This window comes from Hippopotamus amphibius, chromosome 3, assembly GCF_030028045.1.
Source record: "Hippopotamus amphibius kiboko isolate mHipAmp2 chromosome 3, mHipAmp2.hap2, whole genome shotgun sequence".
NCBI lineage: Eukaryota > Metazoa > Chordata > Mammalia > Artiodactyla > Hippopotamidae > Hippopotamus > Hippopotamus amphibius.
In genome coordinates, this window is record NC_080188.1 from 153,588,076 (window position 1) to 153,599,406 (window position 11,331).

Here is an 11,331-nt window from a genome sequence, read left to right on the forward strand (position 1 = left end):
ATGCCCTTTGGAATCCAGTTCTCCAGGATTCCTGCGTGGGCTGGGAAAACTCCCTAGAGGAGGCCAGCCCATTAAGCAGAATCCAGCCAGAAAGCAGGTCACAGCTGCTCCCATCCAGCCGCGGCACCAAAGCGAGGACACAGCATACCAACAAGGTCCTGCTCTGCCTGGAGGACTCAACTGGGGGGAGAGATGAGAGGCAGTGCTGCTCCACCTCACGGCTCCGGTCCAGACTCCTCAAGGACTCACCAGCTGGGTGGGGCCAACCCATCAGAGTCTGCAAGGAGGAAGAAGACAGCGCTGAGCAGCACTTCAAACTACAGCCCAGCCCATGTCAAGGGGATGGAGATGTATCTCAGGGTAACTACAGAGGCATCAGACTAACCACAGTCTACTGAATAATGCCAGGGAGGCTACCCTCCAAAATAATGACATCTTGCTGGGGATCCACACTCTGATCTTTAGGGAGTGTCTCCAATTCATTCAATCATAACAATGCTTATTTTCAGGTAGCACCTTTCTTAGAGATCTGAAAGGTTATCTCTCTTCTCCATGACAGGGTCCTCCTGTCTATTAGAGATGAGTAGAATGAGGCCCACGGAGGGTCGGTGACTTTGCCTGGGTCTCACCGTGGAGCCACAGCAGAGCCGGGAAGAGCCCACAGACCCAGTGTGGGGAGGCTGCTTGGTGCTGGTCCTCAGAAACAACCTTGGCCCCAGCCCTGTGCTCCTCCCCACGCGTACACATTTGGCACCAACGTGCCAGAGCCTGGGACGAGAAGGAGCCAGGGACTTGGTCCCCAGAAGAATTCTACAGAGCAGAGACGCTGGTGCCAGCAGCCCCCACGCAGTGGCACCGCCTGTGGGAGGAGTGGGGGCGGCTGCCTGGAAGCCTGGGTTAAGGAGCCAGTGGGCAAGGACAGGCTGCGTAGGCAGCTGACAGACACCTGCTTGGCTCAGAGGAGGGTAAAAGGAAGCTGAGCAGAAAAAGACTGAGGCGGTCACCCATGGGAACCTGGGAGGAGAGGAGATCAGCCCCAGCACCATGCCCAGGGCAAGCTCCTTCCCTCCGTCCTGGCAGGGAGGCTCTGCACCACTGTCCACAAGCCCTGCCCACTGTCCCTCTGCCAGCACAGTCCCTAAACCAGCAATCTTGACACGTCTGATAATAGAGAACATCTTCAATTAGTGCCAACTCCCCAAATCAAGAAAGTCTCTGATAGACTGGAGTCGCTCCCAGGGACCCGAAGCCACAGGAATCACACAAACTGCACCCCGCACACACACGCTACACCCCCACCTCCACCACACGCACCCTCCGACTCACTCCCTCATCAGCTCACTGAGGGCGGAAGAAGCTGGCCTAGACACCTTGAGGAGACAGTCTTAGTGCCACTGGCAAAGAAGCCTGAGAAAAGCAGACGGAAAGTTGAACAGGAAGAAAAAAGAAAACAGGACCTCTAGGCGCCATAGGCAGCTCTGGGCTTTTCCAAGCAGGCCCTCCTTTGTCCATATTCCAGCATGTGTGGACAGGCTGGGCCAGCCAGGACAGCACCGGGGAGGGACATGCCAGGGAAGGAGACTCCAGACACAAGAGCCCAGGAGAGCCTTTGCCCAAAGGTCACTGGGCTTCCGGCCAGCCTCGGGGGCAGCCGGTTATTTCCTAGGTCAGGGCAGAATGGAGAAACCTGCAGGTCCCCCCAAACCAGAGTGGGAAAGGGAAGTGGTGTCAGCTCTCAAGTAGCCCCCTTCTTTCAGACCAGAAACACACACACACACACCACCAAACATCTGATACTAATTTACACAGGGGTGTTAGAGGCCAAAGTGTTAGTCCCTCCCAGGGAGGTTTGCATTTAAGAAGCAGAGTCTGAGGAGAGGGATGTTCAACCTAAAAGAATCTGGAAGTGGTAAAGCAAATTTCTAGTGGCACTGGGAGAAATGGTCCTCGAAAAGGTAGGGGAGGTGGATCTCTGGCACAGGCCTTGTCCGTCCATGTTTCCTGAACCCCAGGAATCTCTTGACCCTCTCCAGGGCATAAGTACCCCCAAGCGCTGCCCATTAGGCAGCTGATCCCTTTAAGTCACTGAGCCCGCAATCCTTGGCCTTGGCTGCTGTTAGCCTGGCCTCACCCAGCAGCCACGAAGTTTCACTCCACTCTTCCTGGTAGCAGGCCGGAAGTATATCTTGCTCCGCGTCAGCCAAGGACACTGAACCCAGGGGGAGACCAAGGATTCCTACCAAGGTCAAAGGAGAAATCCCACATGGGATGCAGGGCCCTAAGAGGGAACTGAGAAATGAGATCTTCCTCGAGATGGCCTCTCAGTGTCCAGAATCCCCAAGCCACAGGGAAGAGGATACCTGATGGGGGGACTGGGAAGGAGGCAGTGGTCCTGACAGTGCCAGATCCCAGCCAGGACTCTCCTCAATCCCCTAGACCTGTCATAATGGTAGTTCCAGTTCCCTGGTCTAGACTCCCCAAGTCCTGTTTCCCATTCCACCTGACTCTTAGGGCCTCAAAAGCTATGGGTGCAACTGGAGGCACTTTTCTTCCTGCTTTCTCTCTACTCTTTCCATCCCAAATCAAGATGCTCAGAAATCTTCCCTGGTCAACCCTTTCAAACTCTCCTTATTTCTTTCACTCTCTCAGTGTCTCCTAAACACTCTGATTGCTGATTGATGATGACTGATTAAAATGGAGGCCCTAGTGTCTGGGACACAAGAACAACACATTTCCCTTAGATGGTGTTAAAACAACCATTTTGCATCTCTGGGCATGGAGGGGTCAAGAAGATTTATTGTGTAAGTAGGACGTGACCTAGGAGATGGGGGAGTAGACAAGAAGTCATGTCAGTTTCAGTGTTGCTCTATACACGCCCTAATGCCTTTCTCCCATCTCCTATGTCCCACTTTGTGCAGGAAGGTCCCAAGGGAGACAGAGCCCAGGTCTATACCCAGCATGGGGACACTCAGCAGAGGGGTGGACCAGCTGCCCACCTAGCTTAGTGTAGCACACTCACATGCCATCAGCCCCCACCTTCATAGGGCCCTTGCCCATGTGACCCTCACTCGGGGTCTTCCAGGGTAGCAATGGTCAGAGGCCATTCTCAGCAGGGATTAGCTGCATGCCTGCGGCTGGATGAGAGTAGCCAGAATGTGACTGTATGTGCAGGCATAATGGAGCTAGCCGTCCACAGCTCCCTTGCTGAAATGCTATCGCAATGCGTGTAAACACCATTACAAAGTCGGTCAGATTAGCACTACAAGGATTTGTCCACTATTGTGCCTGGAGTGAGGGTATCACACTTTGTTTTGGTGAAAAGAAAGAGAAGGTAGGTGGGGGCGGGGGGGGGGGGGGCGGGCAGAGAGGGAGGCTGATGAACATGAGTTCCACAGAAATAGAAGGAAGGAAACAGACCTTTTTTTCCTCCTCTGGCATTTTGTGCCGGGTATTGTCTTGTTTAATCCTCATAACAATTCTTAAATGTGCATATTATTATCCTTATTTTATGAAAACAGGAAAGGAATTGAGTAATTTGCCCAAGGTCACACAAGTAGTGAAAGATACTGAGTCTAATGTTGTAAATCAACTATACTTCAATAAGCAAATAACAAAATATATACCATTTAAAATTAGAATAAATAAAAGCTACACTGAATCTTGTCTGAGGCCAAAATTGTTTGAGGTCTTTTTCCCATCCTGCCATGGAGACCCAGACACATCGCATTTTACCAAATGTTCAAGCTGATATCGGTGACTATTCTGGTACACCCCCGAGCTCTCCCCACACATCCCAACACACTTTGTCACTGTCTCAAGCCACTGTAAAAAACAAGGAAGTAAATAAACAAGCAAGCCAACAAACAAACCCCAAAAACCAGACCCATAGTTTTGCTGATAAAAGAAGCAAAGACCGCAGGGGAGAAATGACTTGTCTGAAGTCACACAGGTAGTCGGTGGTAGAAGTGCAAATGGAAGCAGGTCTCAGATTCCCACTCAAGTGGAAGTTCAGTCTTTCTAGACTGAACCACAACCAGTCTATCTTGTCTGTTCCCAAAATCCTCCAGGGAAGGAAGTCCCCCAGCCTTTCTGTTCTAACCTCTCTCAAATGGGTCCATTCCTTTCCAAGATTCTGATTACTTTCATTAAGTGAAATAACCTATAGAAAGCACATCTTAGGCACCAAAAAATTATTATTCCTTTCTCTTACCTGACCATTAGAATAGCGTCCTAACTAGCCTCTCTGTCTCCCCGGCCGACCCCTTGAGGTATCTGCACTCCAGTGCCAGGGAATCCTGCAGCACAGCTCTGATCAAGTCATTCTTCCAATGCAAAACTTTCTGTCTTTCCCCTTCCTTATCAGGTACTCAAGACCCCCCACGCTGAGTCCCAGCCCAGGGGACTCAGTGCATCCCCCAAAACACAGATAGTTATTAACCACTCTCCAGGGCCCCATGTTTTCCCACAAACCTTCACTCATGCTAATACCCTCTGGAACACTCTTTGGCTTGCCCTCTACAAATCCCTGCTCTTATATTAGAGCCTTCTTTCATCTCCTGTGACTGAAAGTGACTTTGCTCTCTTTTGAATATCTGTAAAATTTTTAATGCACCCCATTGCAGAGTTTACATTGTTTTGTATTACCCCACTGGTGATTAGAGTAAAAATAACCTATCCATGTAGGTGCTTTATACTTACAAAGCACTTTATAAATATAAGCCCATTAATCTTAAGAAAAAAAATTACCTCTTATTTATCTTTGTCTTTCCCACGATGCTCAATACAATGTTCTACACATGGGACAGAGCCGTTAAATACTGTATTCTGAGGGTGGTCTGCCCAACCCAGAGAAAAGTTATCACTTCCTTGTTGTAGCATCAGAGATTCTGAAGCTGAATGAGGAAGACAAAATTCTCATTGGTTTTTCCAGGTTGATACCCCCTAGCATTTAATAGATTCTCAGAATTTAGAGGCCCCCAAAATCTTAAGCACTCTAGCCCTAGCTTCTATACTTCCATGAAATGCTGCCTAAGATTACACCAAAGCTTGGGGCAGCCATTGGACAACTGACTCACATTGAGCTCATAGAATGACTGCACTACCTAAAGAAACTCATCCATTCACTCGCATTTTTCAGAGTACAATGTGGTTACCTCAAGGTCAGGGGCCATATTGAACTCGTTTGCATCCCTAGGGTTTAGCACAAACCTGCTACTGGAGGATGATAAAATAACTGTGACCACCACCATATACTGAGCCCTTGCCATGTATCAGACACCAGGTAGTTCGTTTTGTCTGTCCTCTTCACTGCTGTGCATGAGGAGAGCATCAGGTTCATCATGTACATTCAATGCATAACAGGTGATGGATGCATGAATAAAAGGGGTAAGATGCAAACTCCTTCAACGGCTCTGGCCAAATTAAACCACTTTCCCTTCACCTCTTCACCTCTTTCACCACTCGCTTCAACCCCCATCCCACCCCAACTCCTACTCATTGTTCAGATCTCAGCTAACACTTCATTTTTTTCCAGGAAGTCTGACCACCCTAAACACCCCACTTACGAGTTCTCAAAGCAGCCATACTCCCCATCCCACCCTCAGCCTACTCACTTGTCTATGTTCCCCACCCAGCAACAAGTTCTGGAAGGCTGTGTGTCCTAGTAACTGAAAGCACCTAAAGTCAATAGTACGCACTCAAAAGACATCTGTTGAATGAATGAATGAGCTCTTTTTAAACGTCATCTGACAGACTTTCATCCCCCTTGTGATCATATCTTCTTCCACAGACGACGTGAAGAAGAACACTTGCTGCTGTCACCTGGCTCTAGGGGAAGCCCCATCTCATTCAGATCTTGGGCCTTGTTGACATTTTTTCCTCACAGGTCTCTCCAGTGTAGCACAGAAGAAACTGGAGCTATCCTGACCTACATTCAAACTTTGGCTCTTCTCTCACTAGTGGCACAACCTTAGCCATGTTTCTTAACCTTGGTTTGAATCTACACCTAAGTTAACCCTCAGTTCTCCCATCTGCAAAAGGGGGATGAGACAGTTTCATCCTGGTTATAATATTTTGGGGGAAACTATAGTTGCCTTCTCCTAGGTTCCCATAATATCCAATTTGCAAACAATCTCTCCACTTGGGGTCAGAATGAAATGCACTCTAACAGTGCTCCGAGTACTTTAACTTCTCTTACCCTTTGGAAGACACAACAGCATGGCGAGTCAGGAATGTCACAGACGCTCTGCTCTCAGAAAGGTGGGGCTCTCAGAGACATCGCAACAGTGGCAGGGCTCTGTCACTACTCCTATCTGGGTCCCAGGTTAATTTGGGCCTGAGACGAGAAGAGCTCATATCTATTTCTTCACCCTAGCAAAGCAAACTGTACTATTTCCTCAAAATGGAATCGCCTTGGCTCTCTATTCTTTTTCCCTCCCTCTGTGCCTTCTGGTTTGCTGTCAAGGGTACCGAGTAGACTAAGATAGAAAGAGAAAAAAACTTGGCAGGAGAGGTTGCCTCCATGCAGGCTTATTCCTGGTGGGCCTGGGGAAGCAGACAACCAGATGTGTGTGAACAGCTCTCCTGCCTGGCACCCACCTCCACCGTGGGGAGGATACAGAAATAGAAGCAAACCTCTAAGACAGGATCCACGGGGCACAGACTTAGAAAGCCGCACAAAGCATGGTGGGAAGAACTGCCGAGCAGAAAAGAAACCAGTGGCAGGAAAGTAGTCTCACAGTGACTAGGGTTGGCTAGGGTTAAGAGAGAAAGGTCCAGGAGGAAGGGTGTTGAACAATGTTTTCAAGAAGGAAGAGTGGCAGGTGTGAAAGTTAAGGAAGGAAAAGAGTTTCCAAAGAGGCAAATGATTTTTGGCTTCTCTGAAATACAATGGAGCCTCTGCTAGGTGAGACTACACCTACGGCAGGAAGTTCTCAGGAAGAGGAAGGATGAATTGCTAAAGATCCCTTGGCACAGAGTCTGTATTCTGCCTCAGGACTATCGGGCAACTCTCTCCTCTTCCTGCTCCATACCTTGAGGGCCTCTGCCCCAAAGCTCAAAAGGTGTCCTGTATCCTCAATCTCTTTAATAGTATGAAGATTTGAGGACAGTGAATTCCACTACCAATATCCTGAGAGAAGAGAATTTTCCAGCAATGATAGGGTTGACTGATAGGCCACTGAGAGGTAGATTCTAAAGTGCCAAAGTATAGGTCCTTTCATTGGTAGTAAAGTGATCTGTGAGGCAAGTTCCAGCACTGTTAGTAATCATGGGATCTTGGGAGAGTCACTTCTTTGCAGGGAAATGACTTTTCAGTTTTAAAGCTATATGTGATCATAGGAAATGCAAGAATTAAGGAGGTGCTATGCTGGACTGGGGCTGGGTGGACGAAATTTGTCCTCCAGGGCCTCTGTCCTTGAGAAGTTTGTTAGCTAAGGTATGTCCCAGTCTGGTGACATCTCACAGGCATTCAAGTCAAGGAATCCAGCGTGAATGAATTCTGTGCCTCTGCTGCCCCTTTCCGTTCTCCCAAGGCCCAATATCTCCCTGAGAGTGGCACCCAGGCTATGAGCACAGGGTCTGGAGTGTGACTGCCTGCCTCAGATCTCTCCTCTGTCATTTACTAGCTGCTGACATCAGTGTCAGCTATTATATTATTTGCCAACTCAGTAGTACTACCCTGCCTATAGACAGCAGCCAGCCTTTGGGGGTGTGTGGCTCTCCCTGATTCCCTACAAATATCATTAAGCAGACTTTCCTTCTCTCCCAGTTGCCATTCTACCAACCTATTTAAAGAGAAATTCCCAAAGAATAGTTACCTTGGCATTGTCACATCATTCTTCCCTTAGCCAGAAAAGAAAGGTTCCAGAACATTCTCTATTTCATATCCCTTTCCTCCCACCTTGTCCCCCACTCCCCCCAACTTTCCCTCCCTCGTTACTGAGACTAAACTCAGGATGAATAACCTACATTTGTATAATACTCTGCAGTTTTCAGAGCACTTCTGCATACATGATTTTATTCAGTTCATGGTAAGCAGTGTACTTCGTTCTTAAAACAATCCTATGGGGCTTCCCTGGTTGCGCAGTGGTTAAGAATCCACCTGCCAATGCAGGAGACACAGGTTCTATTCCTGCTCTGGGAAGAGCACACATGCCACGGAGCAACTAAGCCCATGTGCCACGACTACTGACCCTGTGCTCTACAGCCCGCGAGCCACAACAACTGAGCCCACGGTGCCGTAACTACTGAAGCCCGTGCGCCTAGAGCCCACGCTCTGCAACAAGAGAAGCCACCACAATGAGAAACCCGTGCGCCACAATGAAGAGTAGCCCCCACTTGCCACAACTAGCGAAAGCCCGCGCGCAGCAATGAAGACCCAATGCAGCCAAAAATAAAATAGATAAATAAATAAATAAATAAATAAATAAATAAATAAATAAAATCTTTAGAAACAAAACAAAATAAAAAACAATCCTATGAGCCAAGGGTGTTTTTTCCCCCATTTTGCAGATATGCAAACTGAGTCTTAGGTTTACAAGTTGTCCATGCTCCCACAGCTAGGAAGCCAGGCCACCTGAGGCTAAACCCACCCACTGTTCTCTCTACTACTCTGCATTATCATGTTCAAGTGCCCATCCTGGGAGCACAAGGAACCTGAAGTTCACTGCAAGTTATAAACCTCCAAAGGGAACAGAGATCCCTCATTTTTATTCCTGCTGGGTAGCAGGGCTGTCCAGGCTTAATGACCATACACATGAGATATCTGCAAAGTGCCAGGCTTAGGTGAGGTGGGGAAACCATGGAGAGGAGACCAAAGGCCCACAAGGGTGTGGGGTATCTGCTAGAGTACCACTACATTATGGCCAAGGCCACAGGTATTCCAGGTCATTGGACAATTCCAAAGGGGCACCCCAGGGAAAAGCCTTAGGATCCAGATAAACTGAGTCTTCCTCGCCCCAGCACACCCAGTGGGTCTCCCTCACCGTTGCTTCCAGGGAGAGGGAAACAGTCAAGCTCCCTTCTGGCCAGGGTTGAAAGTTTGATCAGATTCAGACACGCACACCCATGCACACTCAGCAGTAAATTCAGAGCCATGGAAACCAAATCTTGGGCTCACCCAAAGGCCAAAGGAGAAGCAGCCACAGCTTCAGTCCAGGGCTCCAGCTCAGAGCCACCATCTCCTCAGACGCTGGCTGCCAGGCAGAGCTATAAAATGTGCCTGCACTTAATTTTTCCATGGACACAACCCCAGATGCGACCGCCAGTCTCTGGAGTAGCTGCAATTCCGAAGCCTCATTACCTCTCTGTTCTGGGATCCACAACTGGAGTTGGGGAGGGAGGAGTATTTGGGGATCAGGTTTGCCACCCCTTGGACCATTTCTCTTCCAACATCTTTCCAAGGCCTAGTGCAGGCAATACAGTAAGTTTTCATTCAGGGACTGATACAGGGTTGGAATTCAGTGCAAATTACTTACATCTGCTTGGCCACAACCCAGACAGTCAGGTAGTTTAGAGAGAGAAGGAGGGGCATGTTGGCCCACTTCTGGGAGCCTGAGTAGTTGTGTGCTAAGGAATCTGGTGCCAGTCTGGGACCAGCCTGCCCAGGGTACAAAATTCTCCAACAGAATTGAGAAAAAACGTCAGGGCAGCCAAGACAATAGAGATTCCATCCCAGGCAAGGCTGGTGGGGCTGGAGCCGGGAAGTCACAAAGACCGCACGAGGGGGTGGAGACGGAAAGAAAGAAGGTTGGCCTGAAAAGAGCACGAGCTATGGCAGATTTTTCACACACGCGCCTCAGCCAACTAGGGTGTGTGCACTAACTAACCTCATACATTTGGTAACATCTTCCCACAACCCAGGAGCCTGCCAAGCCCCTGGGCTTCCCACCCTACCCCACCCACCCCAGCTTGGCAGCCTCCCTTGGGCTTCCGGCTGCTGCGACTGCTCCCCAACATCAAAGCCACCGCTTTTCGGGAGCTGAAAATGAGAGAGAAGCACAGGCCAGGAGAGCAACGCCTCCCCCATGGCCGGAACTCAGGCCTGAGGGCTCCTCTCCCTCTCCCAAGCTTTCTCCTTTTGCTGCAGCATCCTTATAAGGGAGAAGCCAATTCTACTCTCTGTCTGGCTAAAAAATGTATATATATATTCCCCAGACTAGATGCTGACTTTTCACCCACTGCAAGAGAAAGCACCGCCCCCACCACCCTCACTCCAGGGCAGGTTTTGCTTTTTATTCCTCATCTTAAACAAACACCAAAACCTTGGCTGGTTCAGGTCGCCTTGCAGCTGGGAGCCTGGGAGCCGGGAAGCGTGTTTAGAGGGAAAGGGATGGGGAAGGGCGTGTTCGGGGTCCGAGACGCCCCGAAACCACTGGAGCGCGGAGGCGGGAGGTAGGGTGGGGGTGGTCGGCAACCTGCTCGGCGCCGGGTCTGGAGGTCCGCTCCCACCGCGTCCGCGGCTCAGCCCGCCACCAGGAATCCTCGGCTCCTTCCATTGTTGCACCGCGGCTGTTGCCATGTTGGAGGGAGAGCCCCTGACCCCCGCACGCTTCTCTCCGGGGGAAATGCGCACACCTCGGGCTGGTGCTCCCGGCTGGATGCGCGCCTTACCTGTGCTCACTGCGGGTTTCCTGCAAGACCCGATGTGTCGTGGGCTCGGCGACCTGGGCTGCTGGCTCCGCGGCTCCGGGCGGCTCCGGCACCCGCGCGAGCCGGCCGCGCACCGCCTCCCCCCGGGCCGCTCCCCTCTCCCCGCTGCACGCGGCGGGCGCCGGCCCCCCGGTCCCCGGGCCAGCGGAGAGGCAGGAGAGGGCGCGAGCACCAGCTCGCTGGCGGGGAAGCCCTCTCGGCCGAGAGCGTGCGCGGGCCCGCGGAGTCAGGCAACCCCGGGAGAGACAATAGCCGGCGAGAGCGGAGAAGCCATCTCCCAGAGACCCGGCGCACTGCACGGGGACGCGAGGCTCGGCCAGACCCGGCCCCGACAGGCAGCCGCGGGCCGCGGTTCCAGCCCGCAGCGCCTACTGCGCGGCGAGCGGCAGGGAGGGGCGGCTCCTGGAACCCTGACCGCCCTCCCCTCCCCTCCCCTCCCCTAGCCCTGCCCTCCCCTCCCCTCCCCTAACCCTGCCCTCCCCTCCCCTCCCCTAGCCCTGCCCTCCCCTCCCCTGCCCTCCCCTCCCCTCCCCTGCCCTGCCCTCCCCTCCCCCCTCCCTCTTCCAGTGCGTTGGGGAAGAGAAAAGCGCTGGCGTCAAGTTGTGTTCGAAAAGGCAAGAGCCAAGATTTCCACTTCCCACTTGCGTGAGGGCTTTTTCAGATGGTCGTTTCTTTTCCCCG

The 11,331-nt window shown here is 51.2% G+C and overlaps 1 protein-coding gene across 10 annotated transcripts in view; it reads right to left on the reverse strand.

Annotated features, from left to right (window-relative positions):
* Window positions 1-11,079, reverse strand: part of PIK3C2B (phosphatidylinositol-4-phosphate 3-kinase catalytic subunit type 2 beta) — a 64,675-nt gene extending 53,596 nt beyond the window's left edge. For 8 of the 10 annotated variants that reach the window (XR_009052530.1, XR_009052531.1, XM_057726096.1 and 5 more), the window contains exons 1-2: window positions 10,612-11,079; window positions 149-277 (exon numbers count right to left, since the gene is read on the reverse strand). The gene's annotated coding sequence lies outside the window, so the exon portion shown is untranslated. The remainder of the gene's footprint in view (window positions 1-148; window positions 278-10,611) is intronic. The other 2 variants (XM_057726091.1, XM_057726092.1) reach the window with 1 other exon arrangement.
* Between the last annotated feature and the right edge of the window lie 252 nt (window positions 11,080-11,331).